At 34.2% G+C, this 25605-nt stretch overlaps 2 pseudogenes; both read right to left on the bottom strand.

Moving 5' to 3' along the window:
* LOC109372871 (14-3-3 protein sigma-like) overlaps positions 1-25605 on the bottom strand; it is a 115807-nt pseudogene that overhangs the window by 37247 nt on the left and 52955 nt on the right.
* LOC109372873 (histone-binding protein RBBP4 pseudogene) lies at positions 16037-17473 on the bottom strand (annotated as a pseudogene).

Genomic DNA, 25605 nt, shown 5'->3' with positions numbered 1-25605 from the left:
TTTTGGCACACAATTGTAAGAAATCTGGCTGTTTTATTTTACACCATCCTAAAAACATGGGAAAAGTATATGTATGCCCAGTTTTTTAAAAAAAGCAAAAGAATTATAGGTGTATTATGCTGCAAAATTTATCTGATGTTATAAGATCATTTTTTTAACTGTTTAAAATTAGCATTTTCATTTGATCATCATCAGGATTAGCTACTAGTCCCAACAGCCACTCTGAAGCAGAATCAAATCCTCTGATCTTCAATAACAGTGAAAGAAAAGCTTTTGGCTAGAATTACACACACACAGATGGTATTCCTATATTTTGTGCCTTCGTACATAACACCTGCTACAAATCTGTACTCAAAACCATGCAAGAAAAAAATATTTGTGTTGATTTATTTCTAAACTATTTTATATTGATGTAGTAGAAAATAAAATAATTTGTGATATTATATTTGATTTTATAAACACACAGTTATAGTCTTTAACTTTTGCCCTTGTTTTAATCTATTGATATTATGCATGACTTCTCCAATTTTTTTCAATTTCAACTCCATTGTAATCATCCTCTAATATAAATAACATAATAAAACTTAAAAGGAACTTAGAAGAACATATTTTCCCAGTAATCTATACTACGGTATCCCTTTTAGGAGACTTGCCCACCTCAGTTTCATTAAATTCATAGGATAATATTTTCATTTACATTTAAAAATCGTAACACTGGGACAATGAAAAAGGGCCTTTCTCTCTCTTTCTCTCCCTCTCCCACAGAAGAAACATTTGAATACAGTCATAGGGGGAGAAAGTAAATTATAATGAACATGCATTCCAGTAAATAAACTATGAAAGTATTTTCTTTTGCCTGGGATGGAAAAAAAAATCAATCTGCAGATCCCCTCTTGGTAATAAAGGGTTTTCTGAGAATTATAAACACATGTGCACGTGCACGCGCACACTCACACACACACACACATTCTGAGTATTTTGTGGATAAAGCAATAGCATGAGATAAGAGCAAATGCAAGAGTGCCTGTAAGGAAGCTGTTACAGTAGTACAGGAGGACTATTGATACAAGCTTAGTCTAGGAAGGAGGCAATGAATTTATTGGGGCGACAATGGTTAGTGAAATTACATATACAATTCTGTAATACATCATCTATATTTCACAATTGTGTGCTCACCACCCAGATCAGTTCTCTTTCCATCACCAGCAATTTGACCCCATTTACCCTCATCTACCACCTCCCTCAGCCCTTACCCTCTGGTAACCACTAGACTATTGTCTGTATCTATGAGTTTTTGTTTCTTCATTTGTTTGTCTTGTCATTTTGATATTTTTATGAGTTGTCATTTCACCTTTTGGGGGGAAAATTTACTTTCCACCTATGTATTTTTATTACATTTTAACTTAACAAGACACATGTATTTCCAGTGCAGTTCAAGTTATTTGCCATCACATCCTTAAACATCTCAAACTAGGGCAGGAATAAAATATAATAGTTGAAAAGAATATCCTATCTCTGACATATATTTTCCCAAATATATTATTGGACTATTTGCATATAAAAATGCTTGTCTATTTCCTCTTCCCCCCCCCTCTCTTTTAATTTAGAAGGAGGAGAAATAATTAGAAAAAGAGGTACCACTATAAATGCATTTTATGGAAATGGATCTTAATCCAAGCCTAATGTTCCTACAACTTGCTGATAAAGAATAACTGCTGCCAGTTTCCTAGAGACTGGCAAAGAATATCAGCTACAATTTCCTAACACATCCAATTTCAAAACCAAAGTGCCCCGACAATAACCTTTCATAATAACACCAAAACTGCTTTAAACTACTTCTATATTCTGTGGATCAAACAAATTAATATTTGGAGCAATTCCTTTTGACTATAAATAAGTCACCAAATGAAAATTCCGTCTTGCCCAAGGAATGCTTTATATTCTCATGCTGCTTTTGATGTGTGCTACTCAGAGACAAAATGCTTTGCAAAATATGTGATCCAGCCAGAACACAGTGTCTTAAAGTCCTACAATCTGAAGTAAAACAAATAAGCCAAAAAGAAAATGAAAAAGAAAGAAAAACAAAAAAGGCAAATCTCAGAAGATTCCCTCTCACTTCTTTTCTCCAGCCTTTTCCAAGCAGTCAGCTCTTTGAGCTAGGAATAGATCCAGATTTTGTCTCCATATATAAATGCCAAGCTTGCACAATATTTTTTCACTTCAAAAGTAGATTTTTCTTTTCAATAAAGTTGTCAAATTATTTTAGGAGATTTTCTTTTTATTTGGCACAACTGATAGAAAATTATCACTACAGGTAAACTAAAATGGTTTCCTAGCTGCTACTATAAAGAGAAGCACTGTTAGTTTTCATAGAATAATGAAAGTATAGGTGAGAGAAATCAATTTATACAGCATATTTGGAAAATACAGAGAGTTTTAAAAAGTGAAACATTAATATATGAAATAAAAATTTATGAAAGTAAAGCACATTCAAGGAACAGAGAGAGATCCAGGCTTTCAAGGCCTGAAGTTTATTCTTTTGGGGACTCTCACTTTAAGAAAAAGAATGCAAAATGACAAAAACATGACTAAGGTCTTTTCTGTGTTTTTGAGAGTCTTGAGCAAATGTAGGACTAGGAAGCTCAAGTTTCATTAAAAGAAACACATATCTATTGAAGAAGTAAAACTCTCTTTAAGTACTGTGTAATTATTTATTCATTTATTGAACACACGTTTAAAGGATGCTTCTCACATGGAGGTTTCTGTGGGATACAAGGAGAAATAAGAAGAATGTGTGTTGCCTTGCAGTGTACAGTCCGGAAGGTCAAAAACATAATTGAATAACCAAATGGCCACTTTGGTAAAGGAAGTAAGATACACATTTATTAAAGAGGCTGTATCTGAAAATTTTAGGAAGTATACGAGCATAAGAAAATAATACCCACAGCCCCAACACACCTATGCTATTATTTTGAAATAGTCTCTCCAATTTTATTTTTGCCCATTCAAAGGTAGGTAATTGTGGTATGCTCATGACCACACTGTGTATTTAGATTTATAGCTCTTTATTTTATTTATATTAGTAAAGCTCAAAATTGCTTATTAATATATTTTAAATATCTAAATATAGTTCATTGTAACAAAATATGTTTAAATATCTCCACATTGCAAGTTTTGTTTTAAATTTGTACTTGTAAAAATATTACCATAACGAATATCTTAGACTGCAAATCTGCATAGCTGAGTAGAATCCTACATATGGAATTACTTGTGCAGAATATAATTTTTTTTAAAGATTTTTTATTGGGTAATTGGGGGACGGGAACAGCACTGGGGAATTGGGGGAAGGGGAACAGACAAGTTGCTGTCGTCTTGTTCTTCAGTCTAGTTGTGGAGGACGCTGCTTCACTGGCCCAAGCTGGCACCATCATTGCGCTCTTCCCAGGCGAGGCACATCAGTCGCTGGCCTCTGGACGGCCGCTCACTGCGGCTGCTGGCCGCTCACGCCTGCTGCTGGCCACACACAGTAGCCCATGGCAACCCACTGCAGCAGGGGCTGCAGCCTACGCCGTCGCCAGCGACTCATGGCAGCCCAGCTCCAGGTTGAGCTGTTGTCCAGCATCTTAGCTGTGGAGGGCAGTGTCACTGGCCCTCATATGTGGGATCCAAACCGGGCCTCTCTGGCGTCCCAAGCCAGTTCTTAACCATTGTGCCACTCAGCCGGCCCCAGAATATAATTTTTAAAGGCATTTTGTACATATTGCTAAGTTATTCTCAAGAAATATTTTACCAATCTAAACTTACAGTAATTTTGATTTAAAACCATTTCAATTTTACACCACTCTCATTATCACTTTTACTTATGATTTACAAACAATCAAAAACTTGATCGTCAAAGAGCTATTACAGGTTTGTTTTACCTAACATTTGTTTAATTCAAATAGATGGTTAGTCATTTTTTATGATTGGTAGCCTTTTGTATTTTTTCAGTGACTTGTCCATTTAAACATGTCATCATTTTTTGAGCGCATTAATGTTTCTTTGTATTGTTTTTGTGATCATTTTTTTGTTAAAATAATTAAGTGGGTCATAGCATAATAAGGTATTTTTACTTAGTATTAATATTTTTTTCCTGAACATAGTGCTACATACTGAAATGCAGAAGAATTATGACTATTAGAATCAGACAATTATAATAAATGGGCAAAACCTGTGAGTTTATATTACAAGCCTCATAAACCCAGTAATTCTATCCATCAAGTATTTATTAGGCACATCTACACCAGAATAATATAGTTGCCAAGCATTGGAATTCCACAAAGAATATGATATTGAGATGAATCGTGAGAGAGGACCTGTGGGGTAGGTTGAGAAAGAGGAACAGACACTTCACAGAGCAGGAATAGCATTTAGACAGGCACAGAAGGGCAACAACAAGGATGCGAGTGCTAAGAAATGAAAATGGCTGCATATTGACAAAGAATAGAAAAATTAGAGTTCAGGCATGAATGTAGAGAGATGGAAAGGGTTCATTCGGTTCAAATGACACAAGTTTTCAAGCAAAATAATCACCTGTACAAATTTGTGCTACAGAGAGATTGAATTTCAACGATACATGAAGAGATTTAACAAAAACTCAAGGGGAAGAGTTATATGTCTACAGAAGTGGTCCATAATGTAACTAGGAGGAGGGCTGGACACAAGACCCCCAACAGGGCTGGAAATGAAGGAAGGCATGTTTGGAAGAGACAGTGGAAGAAGCTAGATAAAGGGAATGAGGCAAAGAGGAGACACACCTGACCTATAGAGATGATAACACAATTCGCAAGATGAGTGCTCTGAGGAGAATGCAGTTTGGAGAGATGCAATGAATTTCATTTTGGTCAAGTTGATTTTCAGGTGCCTGCAGATAATCAGGTAACAATGCCCAGTAAACAGTGTTTTTAAGGTTTTTGAAAATTTGGCATTTGGTAATTGATTATCATTTATTATAGTTGAGAAAGTTTCCAGAAATTTAAAATATTTGGACCTGATGGGAGGTTTCTCACAGGCTGATCAGTCCTTTTTTCATCTTGTTGATAATTCAGAGCTCTATCTCCTTCTCCCCATTTCAACTGTCACTGCCTTCATTCAGGTGCTCGTTGTTTCTCACCAGCTGGGTTGCCAAATCATTCTAATTGGTCACTCTGGTTTCATTCTTGTCCCCTTTCTAATCATTCTCCAATTGTTACCAAAGGGACTTTTCTAATGCACATGATTGATTCAATACATATATTTCATGCAATCTTTAGAAAACTACCTGGGACACAAACATTTATGGAGCATGTTTTATCTTAGCTCTCAACCTTCATTTCTCACTCCAAATTCCCACCATACTTAGAAACATGTCCTGATGCTTTATCCATTCCTTCAACCTAACATTTGAATGTATAGTCATATTCTGTCATAATTATCAACTTCTCTTTTTTCTCTACTAGACTGCAATATGCTTGAGAAAATATTTTTATTTACCCTAGCACTTAAGAATCCCTCCTACTTAATTCTGTATCTGACATTTGGAGGGTGCTCCAAATGTTTTATAAATGAATTCTGTTTCCTCTCAGACAGTACACTATTTGTTTTTCAAGAAGGCTTTGAGTGGGAATCTATCATTAAAGTGTATCAGATAGGATCCAGAACACAAAAACCACATTAGGTGTTTCAACGGAAATAACACATAGAGCATTGGTTAGACACATGTTGAAGGCAGAAAAAGTGAAACACTAAATCATCAAATAGGAAGTAACAGCAGTAGCCATCCATTAAGCTGGAAAACAAAGGGAAGGGTTTGAGTTTATCAGAACCCAGAAGCTCACTGAGAGGATCCCAAAGATCTGCAGTTAGATCTCAGAGGAGGGGACATTGCACAGCTGGTTCTTGAACATCTGAGAAGAGATAGATAATAAGTTTGCTTTTGGAAAGTGATAAAAGATTCTGGAAAATTGAATGAAGTGCAACCATAGAGGTGAAAAAGCATAGTAGAGCTTTACTACCAGGAAAAGCAAGAAAATGTCTTTCCATTTGCTGGCTAATGTCCTTATTTGTGGAACCTAAATTTCTCAGCAGATGAATTGCCAAAGAGGTAAACTGAGTTTGCATAACCCCAGCCCCAGCCCCCAACACAGAGTCTATATTTTATTTTACACTCAAAGCCGAGAGATACATTTGGAGCTTAGAGAACAGGTTAATAACCAGCATGTGATAAACCAACTTGGCCTTAAAAAATCTATTCTAGAATCCTAATAAGTAAAAGAAATAAGGGTGAAAAAAAATAGTGAAAACCATACCCAACCAGAAAAGAAACAAGAAAAGATGCATTAGCCATGTCCTAAAACATTAGGGACAGATGTTGCTTTTGCCCTGCTTTAGTGATGCAATGTATAAAATAAAAATGAACTCATGGAATTCATGGCTGCCCCTTGGATGGTGTGCCAGATTTGAGAGCTGATCAGGATTACACTCTCAAGAAGAGATGCTCAACAAACCTTGTCCTGATTTTACACCATGGCTTTGCCCAACATTTTTCTGGCCTTGACTTTCTTTGGAGGAACAGAAGTATGAAACATGAGTGTACATGGGGAAGATACCAGGGCTGGGGATAGAATTTGTGGACTCTTTACCATTTACTCACAGTAGCACAGTAACACGGCAGCCCCACTGCAGCCTATGCTGTCGCTGGCAACTCACAGCAGCCCAGCTCCAGGTCAAGCTGTTGTTTACCATCTTAGCTGTAGAGGGCGCAGCGTCACTGGCCCTCATATGTGGGATTCGAACCAGGGCCCTGCTGCTCAGAGCTGGCATCCCATGCCAACCCTCTATTTATCTTTAATAGGTTTTCTTTTGGAGCTTTCCTGATGTTCTTTTAGACATTTCTGTGAACTTTGAAATATAAAGCTGTATCTCCAGATAGTAGAAAATCTTTAATGACATCATTCTAACTGCTCCTCTGAAACAGCCTTGAATTTTAGTTGCAGTTTAAGAAATGTTGTGCCAAAAATACAAAATGTTTTGAAAAAGCCCAAATATATGGAAATGCAGCAGTAGCTGTGCCAGCATTCTCTTCTCTTTCCTCTCTTGCCTTCTTATTTTGGTGGGCAGAATCCAAACATAGCTGTTAAGGGTGAACAGTGGTTGTCTCTAAAGCAAACTTCTTGGATTTCACTCTTATTTTGACCATTTACAAGCATAGGCTCCTGCGTGAATTATGCATTTTCTCTGACTCACTTTCCTCTTTTATAAAATGAGAATGAAAAGATATGTCACTGAGTAAGGTCATTGTGAATATTAATTGAATTGATACATGAAGACAATTTAAGTCAGTGCCTGCACATAACAACACCTAATCAACAATAGCATTTATATTTATTCATCCCTGTTCTTCTTTTGACTAGCATAATCAGCACATACTGTTAAGTTTCTCTTTCTCTCCCAATATGTGTATATATCTGTATATATCATATTTTACAAATAAGAAAACTAAGGGTTAAAGATACTGATATTTTGCCCTGAAAAACAACAAATGGGCATTCAGTGACAATCATAATTAGTAGGTTACATTCACCAATCATTTTCAAAGTGTGATCCACAGACCACTAGATCAGAATAAGCTGCAATGCTCATTAAATAAGATTACTGACCCCAACTCAGTCTTACTGAACAACAACAAAAAAAAATCTATGGAGGAGATTAAGCCCAGAAATTGCATTTCAAACTGCTATTTCAAATGCTTCACAAGCACACTAAATTAGAAAATCTTTGTGCAGAAAAAATAGGATCCAAAATGCATAAAAAAGGGGGAAATATGAAGGAAGAGTGCTTCCAGTGAGGCATATATAGAACACACACATTATGAAACAGTTCAGATCTTTTCTTGTAACTAAACTTTGGAAAAATTATCTTCTTGATCCAGACAGGCAAAGTGTACTTTGATTTGGAAGTGTTTTTTACATCAAAAGACTGTTCTTTTGGCTCTTAAACAATATTCAAAACAAATGAAGTGACGGTTTGGATAGCAAATTCAAGTTATTTTTCATTAATTAAATTGGACACATACTTACTTGTTTAGTTGTTAATGATCCAGCGGTTGGAAGAAAAAAAAAACCAGGCAATTTCTTCTCTCATTTTGGCATAGATATATTTTACCTTTATGATAGCTGAGCTCACATAAATAAGACTGAAATGAGATAATGTTTGTAAAACTTTTTGTAATCTGCAAAATGTAATAAACTGAGAAGTGGTTGTTATTCTATTTTTAGGAATACAGTAGTATTTCTACATCACTTGCCCACTTTATACATGCCTTTAATAATCAATAGATATATGAGTAACCACATATGTTTCAAAGACTATATGAGGTATCAAATTAAGAGAGAAACAAGATAAAAAATTCATGCCTGCAAGTTTTGCATGGTCATTTGAAGCGTTCTAAAGGCTAACAGCATAACTGTGATCACAGAGGTGATTAGATGTAGTGCATGTATTACAGAGAGAAGGGGGATTCTAAATCTTCTTGAGGGTGACTACAGAAAGTGATATATGTATGGGGAGGTGTGCAGGATGTAATAATGTGAATGTGATTGAAAGGGACAGCAGAACAGAGAAGCACTAGTTTACAGAAGAATTGGAGCATGGCATATCCATAAAGCCGGTATGTTGGGCTAGATGTCCTGCTGTTTGGGGGAAGGTCAATGATGAACGTGGATAGATCAGTAGCTACTAGATTTATTTATTCATTCATATATTTATTCAATCAATGTTTGATGATCTCTATATGCTATTTTAAGGAGTACAGATAATACAGAGCTAAAACACAGTATTTGAAGCAGGGGATAGCCCATAATCATATGTGCATTTTATTTGAAAGACTGAGATGAGCCAAAGGCAAACATAATTGTCCTCATGGACAATGATACCAGCATGAAGTAAAAGTGCCACTGGGATATAGTGGAGATAAAGGATATTACTGAATTTGAAGTGGAAAATAAGGGAGAGAAACCAGGTTTCGGGTTTGGATGAATAAATTGTGGTACCATTTCCTAAGAAAACCATTTTGAATGGAGGATGATTAATTTGCTTTTGCACTTCCCATCCATTTAGTTATATGGCATTTTATCCCCTCAAATTATAGTTATCTGGTGTCTTTCTCTGAAATATCTGCATTTGAGTAAGAAACTGGCATCCTAAATATTTTATTTAATTTTAAATTCACAGCACTTAAATGTCTGGTACATAGGTGACCAGATGTGGTTGTTTCATTGAACTGAATATGTGACCTATGGCCTTCGAAATAGACTACCAAACTAGCAAATTTATCAACAAGAAAATTCAATCCAAAGAGAAACATTTACATGATTATGCTTCCTAAAGTTCTGAATTTACCAGCATGCATTTCTTTCAGAAAAGGCATCTTCAGCTATCTCAATTGCTCTTTGCACAATTTTAGCTTCATTGACTTCCATTTCAGAGATATTTTTAGCACACAGATATTAGCTTCTGAGACATAGTTGGTAATCAAATAAAATACCTGTTCATCATGAGCTCTAAAGCACCATGGGAATAATTACAGCATGAGTACATGAGCACTGGGTTTTTTGAGTTACAGCTGTCTTTGAGGACACAGTCACTCCTCTTCCTAGTCTCTTTTTCTTCTGCCTCATTACTGGGTGATATTTATGAAAATAAATCGAGATGTAAAATGACTTGCTCCTTTGTTGTTTTCAGTTTTATATCCCACATATCAGTGGAATCATGTGGTTCTCAACTTTTTCTGTCTGACTTATTTTGCTTAGAATAATAATCTCAAGATTGATCAAAGGAACAAGACAAAAAAATGAAGAAACAAAAACTCATAGACACAGATAATAGGTTAGTGGTTACAAGAGGGTAAGGGGAAGAGGGTGGTTGATGAAAAGAGATCAAATCTTTGGTGATGGAAGGAGAACTGACTCTGGATGATAAACATACAATGTGATATATAGATGATGTATTGCAGAATTGTATACCTGAAACCTATGTTACTTTGCTGACAGTTGTCACCCCAATAAGCTTTAATTAAAAAAAAAAAAGATGTAACATGGCAACTTACTACAGTTAAGTTGTTAATGAAATAGAAAAAGTCCACTGGAATTAATGATAATTTGCATTACTCAGGATTATGAAGACCTGTCCATCTGCCCCTATTTCCTACTCTTAACAGGCTGAAATAGACTAAGAATACATATTTAGGACAAAATGAATGCCCTTTTGCACTTCAAAGCACAAATTTTAGGCACAAATCTTATTATTTTTCACAAGTAAATCTATGCCTCTTCAAGTTCTTCCTAAATTAATGGAGTTACTATCAAGTCAGCCTATAAAGCTGAAAACAGCAACAATGACAACAAAAAACAACCACCCCTCAAAAAAAAACACTTGGGCCCTGAATTCACTCTGTATTTTCTCTATCATCAGCTTATTGTCTTATTTTTCTCACAAAATATTAATATAAAAAGAGTGCATCAAGAATAAAGTGGCTAACGTGTATTGAGTACTTTTGACGTTCCATGCACTGGCCGAAGCATTTGTATGGATTATACCATCTTATTTCCATCGTTAAAACACTCCAAGAGATGGAAAGTGATATTATCTTTACTCTGCCCTTGAAGAAACTAGATCATAAAATGAGTAAGTAACCTGCCCAAGGACTTACATGTTTCCAAAGTAAGATTGTCTGAATTTAAATTTTGGCTTTACTATATATTATAGTTCTTTGATCCTGATGAATTACTCAACCAATTCAAGACTTAGACGACCAATAATCTCGGTTTACACTAGGCTGGACTTCCTCAAAGACAAGGTTTTTAAGGCTAAAATTGATACAGACCTTGAACAATGAATAATCCTTTCATATCTGAAAAGCGAGCCTAGTAAAAGCACCCATCTTCAAGGATTTTGTTGAGCATTAACTGATAACCTGTATAGTATTAGCATGATGACTGACTCATAATTAATGTTCAATAACTGTTAATTTTTATTATTGTTATTGTTTTCCCTTTTCTCTTCCTTGCCCTAGATTCCTCTGCTCTATTCTATCGTCCATATAGCTGCCAGACAACTATTTAAACCTAGACTGATATAATGCCACTCTCGTGTTAAAAATATGTGGTAACTCCACATTTTCTATTTAATAATATATCTATTATTTATCATTAGGTTCTTTGTAATCCACTCTTTACACTCTATAGCAAACTTCCTGAGGCAGTACGTGGGGTGACAACAGGGCACGCTCTGTGGAGCAGATATCATTCAGGCTTTGGATCTAGTTCTTCAGTTTCTTAGCTGTGTGGCCTTGGGAAGTTCTAAGCCTATCTACATTTTATTTATTTTCTTTCATTGTTCTCTGTTAGTTTCAGGTGTACAAAGTAACATAATAGTTAGACATTTACACACCTCACTAAGCGATAACCCCTCTCCCCCAAAATACTACCCCCTGACATTTAATATAGCTGTAAGCCTGTGTACATTTCAGATTTTTCATTTTTAAATGATGGATCATAATATCTACCTTGGTGAATCTTTGTAAACATTAGATAAAATAATGATTAAAAATTATTTTGCCAATAACAGGTCTCCAATCAAAGCTCATTTATTTCTGTCCTCTGAGTTTTGGACAGCTGCTTTACTTTTCAAACCTGTCTCTGCCCACACACCTAAACATCCACATACACCCAACACAACCATGCCAAAGTGATCGCAACATGGAATTTCATTCATTCACACTGTTTCCTTTCTACATAATTTCCCTTCCCAACTTCTTAATTTGTAGAGTTGTTCTTATACTTTAGGACCCATGAAAAAAAATGTCACTTTCTCTGTGAAACATGTTCTAATGAAGTTCTAGAATATTCTTACTGCACTTTCTATTTCTCTCCCTTACAGAGCTTTTCACGTTTTAAGATTATTAATTTATTTATTCAGTTTCTTCCACGACCATGTTGCTAACCTCTTCAGTTTCACATGATATTTTATAATTATGGAAAATAATACTCCTTTAAAGATCAGTAAAATTAGTAGATAAAATGTTTTGTCTTGTTATCTTTTATATATGAACTTCAGTTCACCCAAGGCTCTGTCACTAAAAAGAGCTCACAATCCTTGAATAATAAATGATTAAACTGATGTATTCAAATAGGCATTATCCTTTGGTTGTTCCCTTCTAAAATTTTATTTCTGAAAATATATTGTGGAACTTCTCTGGGACCTATTTATGGATCTGAAAGCTTGGGAATATTAAAAGGAATGAGTTCTGTGACTGCAAAATAACATTTATAAAGGAAGATCCATATTTGGAGAGATAAGGAAAACATTTTTTTACACTGGCAACAGAACTGGAAAAGCACCTAGATCTTTCTGAAGTTGACAAGCCTTATGCATTAGAGAAATAGAAACTACAAATGGATGAAAAGAATACTGGCAAAGAAATACTGGCAAACTCTCAGACATCCATTTAAATTAAATACCTGGGTTGTGCATATACATAGTTAGATAGATGTTTATATTTGGCAAGAATATCTGGAAATATCAAAAAACTACACAGGAGAAGATCCATAATAAAGTGAAGCAAAAGTTGTTCTAGATATCGTCCTAAAAATAGGCACTATCTCTGCACATTGCAAGCGTTCAGATATTGCAAGTGTTCCTCAAATTGGCTTGTTATGATGAAACATTGTAATAATTAGAAAGCAAATCAAATATGCAGAAATGCTCCAGTTGGTTTCCCATGATAGTAACATGGGATAATTAGTCTGTACATGAGACTTTGCATAAATTCCCTGGCTTTAGAAGTAATTTACTTATATTAGAAAAACATGTCATAACTGTGACAATGTATAGCATTAAGAAATTTTTCTAAATTATAACTAGTTTGGGGGATCTTTTAATTAGTAAACAGATCTCTTGATTCAATGTGAAGTGTTACTACATGAAGCTTTTTTTTTCCTAAAGGAAAGTTTAAAAACAGTTTCTAAAAGCAAGTTCCACTTGTAATCTAAGTACTCTTATAATGACCACTAATAGTACAGGATAAAATAGACAAAGAGGTGTCAAATACCTAGTAATTGGAAGAGCCAACAATCAAATTCTTGGGGGAAATCACTCTAAAATCAACAAATTATTATACAAAATAATTTTTGTCTATGATGCTGGTCGGTCTAGATTACAGCTGAAATAGAGAATATTGACCAATAGATAATACAGACTTATACAGTAAAAGAGATAAATGTTTCTTATACCAAATCAACCAAAAGTGCTGATACATTTCCCCTTTATTACTCAGGAGTTGACAAGAGAATGGGGACAAGATAAGAGGGAGGAATAGAGAGAACTGAAGTGTCCTAGATACCTTATGGCAAAGGGACTGCAATTCAGACACAATTTAGACTGATGCCAGGACTTGTAGGGGTTCTACTGTGTGACTGTGTGACTCTAGGAGATTTATTTCCTTTGTCACACAGTTTTATGATGTTAAAATAGCATCTAATTTTGGAACATCATTCCCATAAGAGTAGCTAACAGATGTGTAGTATATTCCAAGTGACAGAAAGAGTTCTTAAGAACTTTATTTATACTAACTTATTTAATCTTAACAAAAACCCTACAAGATAGGCTATACTATTATCTTCACTTTATAGATGAGGAAATGAGCACAGAGAGATGAAATAACCAAAGTCAAAGCTAGAATAGGGGAAAAAAATCTGGTGTGGATGCCACACGGTTAACCTGAATAATACTCTGACTTCTAGTATAATGTGAAATAAAAAGATTCTGAACTCTTCTAAGATGATTACAAAATAAGTTCAGGGTCTTATCACCATAATGATTTATTTGTCAAAAATTATTCAGGAAATGGTTCATGAACTTATAGATGATGATACAACTATTTTACATGTTTATAGAAGATTATAGATTAGGAAGTACTTTCAGATATATTATCTCACCATACTCCCAAGAAAACTACAAAGTCACCAGCGAGGAGAAAGCAACTCAACTAAATCAATCAATCAATCAATCTTTGCAGGTTCATGAGCTTATGATAACTTTCTCATCTTTCCATTGAACATTGACCATTTTCTTCTTCCCCTTCTTTTGCCCTCATTTTCATGTGTCCTCTATTTTCTAACTTGTTGTATAATTAACTACCTTGGTATAAGGATATATAAAGTGATTGGTAATCATACATACATAAAAACATGCTTTGAGTGTATGTGGCTTATCTCTCCATAGGTTGGGAAAAAGAGTTATGTCTTATACTTTATTCATGTACACCGCAGAATCTAAAAGGCATTTTATGTTTGATAAATACTGTTGATAATTTGAGATTTTTGTTAAGCAGCTTTTCGGAAGCTTAGTAGACAGGACCTTTTGGTCTCCCTTTCTACTGCACAACACTTAAGGAACCTTGGAGTTCCATAGACTTTTTACTGAAAAAATCATCATGACATTTTCACAAGCTATAACAATGACAGATCAGCTGAAAACGAATAAACTTTAAAAAAAAATGCATGTCATCATTTGTAGTGACAGAGGTATTTAACCTGAAGGGCAGGATGAAGCATGACAAAGAATGATGAATATGTTTTTTGATAAGATACCTACCTGCTCCACTTCAATATATTGGGAAGAAATTAAAATAAAATCTTCCCAAGGTTAGAGCGTGCACATGATGCTACTTATAGATTATCCATTCTTGTTAAGTTTTTAGAGAAGGGAAAAAAGACAGCTGTGTGACAGTTTCACAGTTGGTGCAATTTTAGTTAGCTGTAAGTAGCTGTAAGGATAACAAACACAAATTGAAAGCATGAATACATTACAATAGGTAACAAAAGCTGTTACGTTTATTTGTGTTAGCTTTCCTACATATGTAAGATGGAAAGAACTCATGGTTGGAGACGCTTTCAAGGTTAAGGAAACTATTATTCTGTTCCTCAATTTTATTTTTATAAAAATCACCCAACATGAACATTTAATTTTGGGGAGTCCTTTGTCACTATCTCTATCTGAAAAATGAAGCAGACCCCAGACCTACATTTGTAGTATCAAATGAAATGTTTTTCTTTTTAAAACAAGCACTTATACAGTTAGTCATGGATATTAACAGGCCTGCTAGTGAAACAGGTCACCCAGAATAGAAATGGTATCAAACTGGTGGTCAATGACTAACTAAAAAAAAAAAAAAAAAGAGCAACTCTTATTCAGGATTAATTTAATTTTAGAAACAAAGGTGAGCTATCAAATCAGTTCACTTTTCTCAACTTAACTGGACAGTCTACCTGTGGTGTAGCTGTCAGATTAAAACATACATGTTTACAACTTGGTATTCCCAAGCTCTTTTACAAAACCATTTCACAGAAAGGAAAGAAATAATATGAAAACAGCTCAAGAAATGCACTAACAAGTAAAAATATATGGGGAAAGAGAAATGCATAGTTTTGGCTTAACTCTAAGAACTGAGAAGGGAGTGGTCTTCGTATGAAAATTTGCATCCTGGAATGTCAGGTCTGAAGGTTTTAGAGTAGGAATTAATATGACTTCAATCTCCCCTTATTTCCTGCATAAAATGATTTCCAGCAATACTTATACATCATGGCTCAGCCACCTACCTCACTTGGTTTTATTCCTTACTTGCGTCTAGCCTTTACTTAAATGAGTTTGAAAAACTTGGGGATATAAGAAGAAAAATAAAATAACCACACACAATATTCCCCTTTTGGTGACTACTCTAGATCTTTGTTACTAGAAAATTCCTGAAGAAAATTTAAATATAAATCTGTGGCTTGACTGAATTAAGCCCCCCAGTTAATATTTAGAAAACACCCTCAGTTTGGGCTAACGGCATTGTTGATGGTACCTATCATAGAGGGACAGCTGGACAAAGTCTGTGTCTCAAAACTGGAGTTAAATCAACCTCAGGATTGAGAGGGGAAAAAAAGGAAATCTAAAATCACAAGAAGTGTAGACATATCTAAGAATCCTGTCCTTCTGGATTCACGCTTCCTTCAGGGTCTTCATCATGATAAACATTCTGTGGCTTTTGGCACACTTGCATGACATTGTCTTCTGATACAAAACAGATCACGCAAGGTTCATTGGGATCCAGGAGAAATCAGATATCTTAGCAGTGTGATCACCACGAATAAACAACTCTGGTGGCTCATCTTCTGCATCTTCCCAGGATTGTGTCTCTCCAGTTTTACTTAAAACCCACACATTTAGTCTGCAATCAGTACCATGGGAAACCAAAATAGTCTTATTATGAGGTGACCACTGTGCCTCGAAGATTTCATCCATGTGAGTCAAAGGAATGCAACTTAAGTTGCAGAGCTCTCAGATCCCACAAGGCAACAGTCTTATCAGCTGATCCTGTGGCAAGAATGAACTCACTATAAGTATTGAAACACAGGCAGTTCACCTCACCAGTGAGCATCCATTGAGTGGCTTGGTTTGAAAGTAGTGTTTGAATGAGTATCACTGATTGTAAGTTTCTGATCATCAGAAATTGACCCAAACACAGACTCAGAACAGATGTCAAAAAACATCTTCTACTACTGCGGTTTGCCCTGTAAAGATGGTCTTGGCATCCACAACTTTTACTTCCTTTGTAAGAGCAATGATGCCCCATAGGCAGATGGTGTGGTCATCTGAAGCACTAAGTGCCCACTGAGGCTTGGGTTCCAAGAGAGCCCATAGCCTTCCTTCTGGTGTCCATGGAGACACAGGTCTGGGTTGCACTCTCTGGAAAGATCTGGTTTAGAAAATTTTTTTATTGTTATTATTTTGCAAACATCACCTGTGACTCTAGAGAACACTGATGTAAAACATTGGCAAAAGCAAGTGGACAGCAGTTTCCTGTGATGGTGGAGTCCAAGGTGGTGGCCATTAGCCACATCACGCTGTGGGGCAGTGAGATGTGACTAGTGTGACTGAGGAACCCAATTTGTATTTTCTTCTAGAAGAATGTTTTGTATAGTCAAAGACAAGAATGTCCCTTGGTGGAGTCTAGGTTGCAATGATGCAAGGGTTCTGGGGTATATAACGTGTCCTGCTTACTTCTCATTCATGGTTGATGTTGATATTTATTTCAATTTTTCCATGAACACAGCCAAAACCTCCAAATTCTCCTTTCTTGCTGTCGCAGTGTGAAGCATCAAACTGAGCAGCATTAGGGAGCTGCATGCTGGGTATCACAGGTGGTTTTGTTCATCCGATATGTGTGTCCTCCGGGCAAGTCGATGAAAGCTGAAATCTTTCCCTTCTGGTCTAGTTACATCTGGAAGCCACTGCACAGTTAGATTGGTCCACTTCAGAGCATGGCTCATCAAAAAATAATAAAGAAAACAGGTGTTGGTTTTCCATATTTTGTACTGTTCGTTGATGTCACACATTGTTCTACTACATCATCAAAGCTGTTTCCTTGTCGGCTGTTGTGGGCAGGCAAAGGAGAGGCAATCCAGAGTTGAGCATTGTGGGAGGGCCGGGGAGGCTGTGGACCCTTGTTCTGCACAGCCTCTATTGTTTCCTGCTGCCCTGAAATAATATAATCTTAAGTGTTTTATAAAACACTTAAATGCTTTACTTTATTGAGAAAGGTTTAGTATAATAAGGGATCTCTGCAGTTCAAAGTACACTAAGGATGTATCGAATATGTATTCTGGATATGATTTTGCCCCCAGATAGCTTGCTGGCAATTGTAAATGTGTTCTAGCGTTTTCATAAGTATATGCTAAGGAACTCCATTGTTGAATCACACAGAAAAAAAAAATCTTCGTGATCAAATGCATTTGGGAAATGCTAAGTTAAAGTTAAGTAAGATTATTGCCTACAAAAATATTCAGAATCCCTTATGTACTAATGTGCACTGTGAATTTCCAAAAATGAGGAGACTATTTAGTGTGTCAAAAACAAATTTGTCCTTGGAAATCCTTTTTCACTGAACACCTGTTAACTTTGTGTCCCCTGGAACAAAATCAGGAAATGCTAAATTGGTCATTTAATCCATCCAGAATGAGTTTATATCTCTAAAATGGAAGTGTGGGCTACAGGGAAAATTTCCTTAAAATGCTAACTCATATAGGATTCTAAAGTGTTTTCTACTTTAGTATAGTAAAGGAATATTGTAAGCTAAATTTTCAACCATTATTTACTAAGCTACAATCTTAGGTGTCTTTGTGCTCTTCTAGTTGATAAACATTTGTTTACCTATCAAGTGAAAAAAAATTGCTAGATAATAATACATAGAGAGAAGAGAGCCATAAACTCTGTTTTCAAGAAATTGAGTACATTGGAAGAAACCAACAAAAACATTATTAAGAACTGTAGTCAAGGTTTTAACAAGGTGCCAAGAAAATCAGAATAAAGAATTGACTGGATGATGCTGACCTTAATGGATGACTTGGAATTGGAAGCTGAGAAGATAAAGAGTGGTATATTATACAGAGAAAACCAAGTTTAAAGGCATGAAAAGCATGGCATATCTTCAAGGAGAGGCAAAAGTGGCATAATGGCCATATATATTCCCTTTCAATATATCCGATGTGGTACTATTTTAGTGACTAATTTCTTATTTTCTAAAATCATCATGGCCTTTCCAAATAGACTAGCAAACTTCGACATCAAACACAGATACAATAAATAGTTAATTTTAAGAAGCAACCCATTTAGTTCCTTAATCTTTCTGTCACCATAGTCATAATTAATGACTTTAATGAGACAGAGATTGCTTATATCAATGCCTAATTTGACTGTCGTATCTTAAAAATCAAAAATTTAAATGAAGTATTAAAGAAGGTATGTGATTATTTAATAGCTGTTTTTATGTTACCGTTATAGACATATTAAGTTTCCTGGCATTTACCTTACTCTACTTACCAAGTCTCACTCCATCATTATCGTTCCCAATCTTGTACTTTTGCTAAATAAAGTTTTACTTCCTGTTGTTTTATTCAAAACTACCTTTAATTAGTACTACTTTCTGTTAACAAAGTTCCTATACTCTCAATGTCCTTTTTGCTACTCAGATTTCTACTCAGATTCCCCGGTAGCTGGGTCCTGGAAGAGAAGCCTGCTTGGCTATCAGTTCCTTCCTGCCAACAATAGCAATTGGTTTTCTTTTCCCTAAATTAAAATCAGTGAAGAGAGGAACTCCAAATGACAATCAATGTCTACTCCACTAACCATGTCATAGTTAATTAAATTAAGAATGCTATATTTCCCTCTTTTAAACTATTTTCTAAGGGATGTTTTGGAAAAAGGGTTTAATTGTGCTTTAAATGTACCTCAGAGTACTCAGACTTTGTAGTGAAACAAGATTGCCATTGGGAATCATTTTTTAAGTGATCACTATATGCAACACCGTGGAGCTTTTAGATGACCCAGAAGGCCTTGTGTTCTGTACGAGAACCATGGGTCACACAAGTGCCATTTGGAAATACTCAGGAACAATTTCAAAGCTATAGTAAAACATTCTACTGGAGAACAACTGATCAGTTGCTATGTTACCAGTCTTCTTACATGAATATTTGAGTTAAAATCATTTGGGATTTTTTACTTCCATTCTAGTACACAGGAAGTTAATATATATCCCACTTATTTAATATATAAGCTTGATCAGTGAATAAATTCTTGGGTACTTTTTTTTGTTTTTCTAAATGGGCTGCAAGATCTTCAAGTGCTGAGGTTTTTTTTTTTTTGTATCTTTGTATGTCTTAGAGCATAGTACCTTTCTGAATATATTTTTAATCAGTCAGTAAATTGGTACAAAATTAGAATATTCAAAAGAATAGTCTCTCTTTGAAGGAGCACCACAAAAGTCCTTTGTGACTGTAGCATAAATTGTCTAAAACATAAAATTATCTAACATATAAAACATGAGGAATTCAATCACCCTCTATCAAATCACACTTTTTTTGGTAAGACTTAATACTGTGAGATAACTTATTTATTTCATTATATTTTATTGCTTATCTCTCTTTCCTAAAATATAAGGTGCATGAGGAGATCTTGTCTTCATTATTTTATTCTCAGCACATAGGATAGTGCCTGGCACATAAAAAGAGCCCAAGAAATATTTGTTGAAAGGATAAATTAATAAATGATGGGTGGAAGATAATGACAATTTTCAATTTTGATAGGAACCATAAAAATTGCCCTCTAGAAAGGTTATATCAACTGCCTCAATTAGATTTTGCCAATCTTATCCAATTTTGCCAATCTGAGTTGTGAGAAATATCTCCTTCATTTAATTTGTTTTTCCTGATTATTTTGAACATGGAGCAACTTTTAATATGTTTTGTAGACATTTACAGTTCCTTTTTACTATCTCTTCCTAACCTTGACCCATTTTCCTATTGGGTTGTCTCATTTTGTTGCCTTTATTTTATTAATCTGTAGGAACTCTTTCTAGCCTACTAGACTGTTACGTGAGTTGCAGGGGTTTTCTTTCACTTTGTCTCTTTTCATTTATTTAAATTATATTTTGAATCTCCAACTTTTTTTGAAATAAAGTGTGTGGGTTAAGTGCATGGGCTCTGGAGCTAGACTGCTGGGTTCAAACGCCAGCTTTACCTCTTTCTATTGTGTGACTTTGAACAAGTTACATAACTGTGTTCAATTTTTTCATCTGTAAAAGGGGGATAATTACAGAGCTTTAACTTAGAGGGTTGTAAGGATTAATCGTGTTGAAATTTGGCATAGGTTTGGAACAGTGCTGGCTCATAGTAAATTATATAATATACTGTTATCAATGGACCTGGAATTTGATATCTTGGGAGGCTTTCCCCAACCCCCAAGGTTATAAAATTTTCTTCTGTTTTGTCTTCTAGTAACTTCATAGTTTCACTCTTTATATTTAGATTTTTAATCCATCTAGAATTCATTTTGCTTACGGTTTGAGACCTATATATTAATTTTCCAGAAAAATGGATAGCCAATTATATCAAAGCCATTTAATAAATACACCATTCTTTCTACCTTCACCAACATGAAGTGCTACAATATATGTCTATATTCTGTTTCACTGTTCTATCTATTATTATTGCACTGATAACACAGTTTAATTACTGCAACTTTATATACTGTAAATACATTTACTATTTACTATATCTGGTAAGTCAATTCCCTATTTTATTTCTTATTTTTCAGAATTTTCCTGTCTACCTGTAAAAGTGGATTCTTCTGATTACATTTAAAATTTTTTTTCCAATTTATGTGTATTTATTTCAACATACATTTTACAAAGTTTAAGTAGCTGATTTTTAAGGTATTTTGTATATAATATATATTGTGTCTGTGTACATGCACATATAAATTACATACACATAAGATGATATATAGATGATGTATTACAGAATTGTACACTTGAAACCTATGTAACTTTACTAACAATTGTCACCCCAATAAACTTTAATTAAAAAGTAAAAGTAATGATGAAAAATAATTCATAATAATATGGAGATATGCTTAAAATTTTGTATGAAAAATTCACATAAAACAAATTTGCTAAGTCAACACCCCCAAAAATCCCATTGCTATTTCAATTGATATGGCATTATAATCATCGATGATTTGAGGCGAAATGGCATCTTTACTAATGGTTTTCCCACCCAAAACACCATGTATTTCTTTATTTTTTCTCTACTACTTTACTATTGTTCTAAAGTTGTATTTCTAATTCATATCTTTCAAAACAGTAGATTTCAATTGTTGTAGACAACTACCTTTCTGTCCCAACAGCACTTCAGAAATGTAAAAAATATAAATCTAATTATTTTCCAGTCATGACTACTTGACCAGTGTCATTTGGGATAAAAATGTTTTCAGATTCTAAATGATGTATATGATCTAAAGCCTTGAAGGAATGGAGAGTAAGCTTAAAAATGTGGAGCGGGAGGAGACAGTTGCTAGATAAAGATTACGCATGAATCAAAAATATGAATGCTGAATGGTCTTATTGTGCATATTCCTTTTCATTGCATGGAAAAGACGGGGGAGTTCAGCATCATTAGTCATTAGGAAATAAAAATTGAAACCACACCCATTAGTATGACTATAATAAAAAAGATGTTAACAAGAGTTGGTGAGAATATGGTGAAATTAGGACCCTCATGCGTTGCTGATGGGAATGTAAAATAATAGTTGCTTTAGAAAACATTTTCATAATTCCTCATAAGTTTAATTATAAAGTTACTTTATGACCTAACAATTCCACTCCTAAATCTATATACAGGAGAAATGAAATACATATTTGCAGAACTTGTTCATAGCAACATTGTTCATAATGTTCAAAAAGTGGAACAACCTAAATGTTCATTAACTGATAAATAGATAAATGCTATACACTGGAATGTTATTTGACACTAAAAAGAAATGAAGTATTAATATGTGCCTCAACATGAAATGAACCTTGAACGCCTTACGCCAAGTTTAAAAAGCCAGTTACAAAAAATGGCGTATTTTGTAACCACATTTATATGAAATGGCAAGAATAGACAATGTAAAGAGACAGAAAGTAGATTTGTATCTGGGTAGGGCTAGGAGGAGATGGGAGGCGGAAGGAGGATGGTGACAGATTGCTAACAGGTACAGGGTTTCTTTTTAGTGGGGGGATATATATTGAAATTAGATTTCTGTAATGGCTGTAGAGTCCCATCAATATACTAAAAAGTACTCATCATACATTTTAAAGGAGAGAATTATGTGGTTTGTGAATTTTATTTTAATGAAGCTATGTAGAAGAAAACATGGAGGTCTTAAACATGACAAAGAGTGATTTATATAGGTTTTGCATACTCGTACATTCTTGATTATTCAGAATGTCTAAAATTATATTTACCTCTATTTTGTAAAGATCTCACTTAACGTTAGATGCTAAATAACAATTTTTAGTAATATTCTGAAAGGAAATGATAGAATTTTGGCTCTGTTTAAAATGTGCCGTGATACTTCTATTTGGATTAGCCAAGGTTATATGCAATATTAACTTTGCAGATGTAGTTAATGCTCATTAATAAATATGTTGCATCAAAATAAAAGTTTTAGCCATGTTACAAAATACTTGTAGGCTTTAGAAATGATCTATCCTGTTTAAAATTTAATCTGGCTAAAATGCTGTAATCTGACCTCTTCACAACAGAGTAATTATAAAGGTAAGAAAAATATATAATTCACTAAACTAAATTCTGGGACTGATGATTAAAATATTTTCCAGAATCTAACAGCCTCTGGGTGAAACCATGAAAATCTACACAACCTAAATCTGCCGGAATAAAAGAAAGATATTACCTCTTCCACCATTTTTTCCCCTTTTTGACTCTCAGCTGAAAAATGGAGTGACTGTATAAAAAAATGCTATGACACTTTTTACACCTTTTGGGTACCACTTTATGAAGCAGTCAGAGTGCTACAAATCTTCACCACTTCTAACATAAAAATTTGTAGATTTCAACTATGGGGGAAAATAATTAAAATGGCCAAATAGAAAGGGGGAAAGTAGATAGTAGTGATGCATGTGTGCTCATGGAAATATTATTTTTATAAGTACTGATATTGAATCAACCATGGGAAAATATTGTAGAAGGAAATGCTGAGTTTTAGAGTCACTGTGTATTAAGCATTACACAAAATCAAGAATTAGAGGTTCAAAAAGTTTCAAAAACATTCCACTAGATGTATATTTGTTACATACTAGAAATTTTGTTATCTATACCAATTAAGCACTTTTTTTTAATTTGTGGATTGGAGAGCACTTATAATCCTTAATTAAGTTTATTTGGACCAACAATAATCCATACAATCTATCAGTTAACAGCCAGCAAATATTGATAGATTTCATCTAGTTGAAAGAGATGAAACCAGAGCTAATGTGGGCTTTATGAAAACACTATATGACAATTAAAATAAAATGTTACACTAACCATTTAGAAAAAGAGCAGACTATGAGGATAAGAAAAATATAACATATAAAAATCCTGATTTTGTACCTCCTACTTCCATCTAGTAATCCTTATATTCTAAATGTTCATCTCTGGGAAATAACAAGAAAGGAATATAATTGAATTGTGGATAATCTAATCTTTGTTGTTAAAATGGTGTCACTTCTCACCATCAAAGCCATTTTTTCAGCCTCAGAAAGATGAAATACTGCCTCTACCATTTTCTACTGCGACTTCAATATTGAAGTTTTGATTAGGAGGAAGTCACTAAGCGTCAGGGAACTCGTATACCACTATCTATGCAGCATTGTTAAAGTCTGATTATTTCTGTGTTTTGAATATGATTTTCCTAATATTTTGAATAAAAGTTTGTTAAGAATTTAAAAAAAAATCCTGATTTTGTAAATGGGATAAAACCTGAGAAAACACTGTAAAGGACATTAACAGAAGGCACCTTGCTTTGGGTGAGACATTGAAATAAATATCTGTTTAGATATTTATTAGTTCTCTGATCCCCTGATTCTATGAATGGTATGCTATTTTTCATATGTGATTAATAATATTGGTTGAGAAGATTCACTTTATTTACATTTTATAGTTAGTTATCAATGCTAAAATTTATGTAAAAGGGCATTTCACTTGTACATGCTTAGAAAAATGATTCGGTATCAATATATGGGTAACTTGCCTACATTTCTCATATTATCATTAAGTTAAGTGATTCAAATGCCAATTTCTTCATAGTTTCTACATTTCAAAGTTAAAATTTAAACTATGTATTTTAAAGATATTTAATGTCATGTTTCCATGTTCTATTAGGTCCTTTATAGTGTAAAAGGAAACAATAGAAATTATTCCATACATTCTTGCTTTTCTAGGAAAAGTGTCAGGGATAGGATTAGTTAAACTACAGGAGTTGATATTCATTGCTTTTTTTATTTAGAATATTTTAAAATCTTATTTTACAATGTGCCAATGAATAAAAGGTAAAAAAATATAGGCACTTATCATTTTTGGTTCTCAAGAGATATTTTGCACTACCAGTGCCATGCAAAATTTGTGGTTGCAAAATTATAATTTCATGATACTTTAAAATTTTGTAGTTTTGGAAGATTTTTTCCTTAATCGTGTAGTTGAGGCAACACTTGGTAGCACTATTCTTTTATAAAGCAGAATTGAAGATTTAGGAAGATGTACATTATTTTAACCATGCAGAAGCAGGTCTTATCAATATACTTTGCTTGAAATAAGACAGAGAACAACAAAAATATATCTTTTTTATCTTCATGGAGAAAATGTATAAGTAAAATATCATCTAGTACTTATTTTTATAGTCCAAATCTATTACTTGATGTGTTTTAAAGTAAAATCTTCAAGATAGAAAAGAAATACTGTAAGAATATTCTAAACTGACATTATATGACCTATAAAGTTTTATACCCTGCTTTTATAAAATAAATTAAATTTATTAATGTTTGTGAAATTATGACATTAATATGATATGGCATATAAAGTTTTGATGCTGCATTTTATATTTAGCTTTGATTTGTTAAGAATGCTCACATTACCTTTAAAAACAACTTTCGTATCTGCATAGGATAAAAGG

This window comes from Hipposideros armiger, unplaced genomic scaffold, assembly GCF_001890085.2.
Source record: "Hipposideros armiger isolate ML-2016 unplaced genomic scaffold, ASM189008v1 scaffold_671, whole genome shotgun sequence".
Lineage (NCBI taxonomy): Eukaryota > Metazoa > Chordata > Mammalia > Chiroptera > Hipposideridae > Hipposideros > Hipposideros armiger.
Note: the sequence above shows the minus strand (reverse complement) of the source record. Positions and strands in the feature narration are given on the sequence as shown.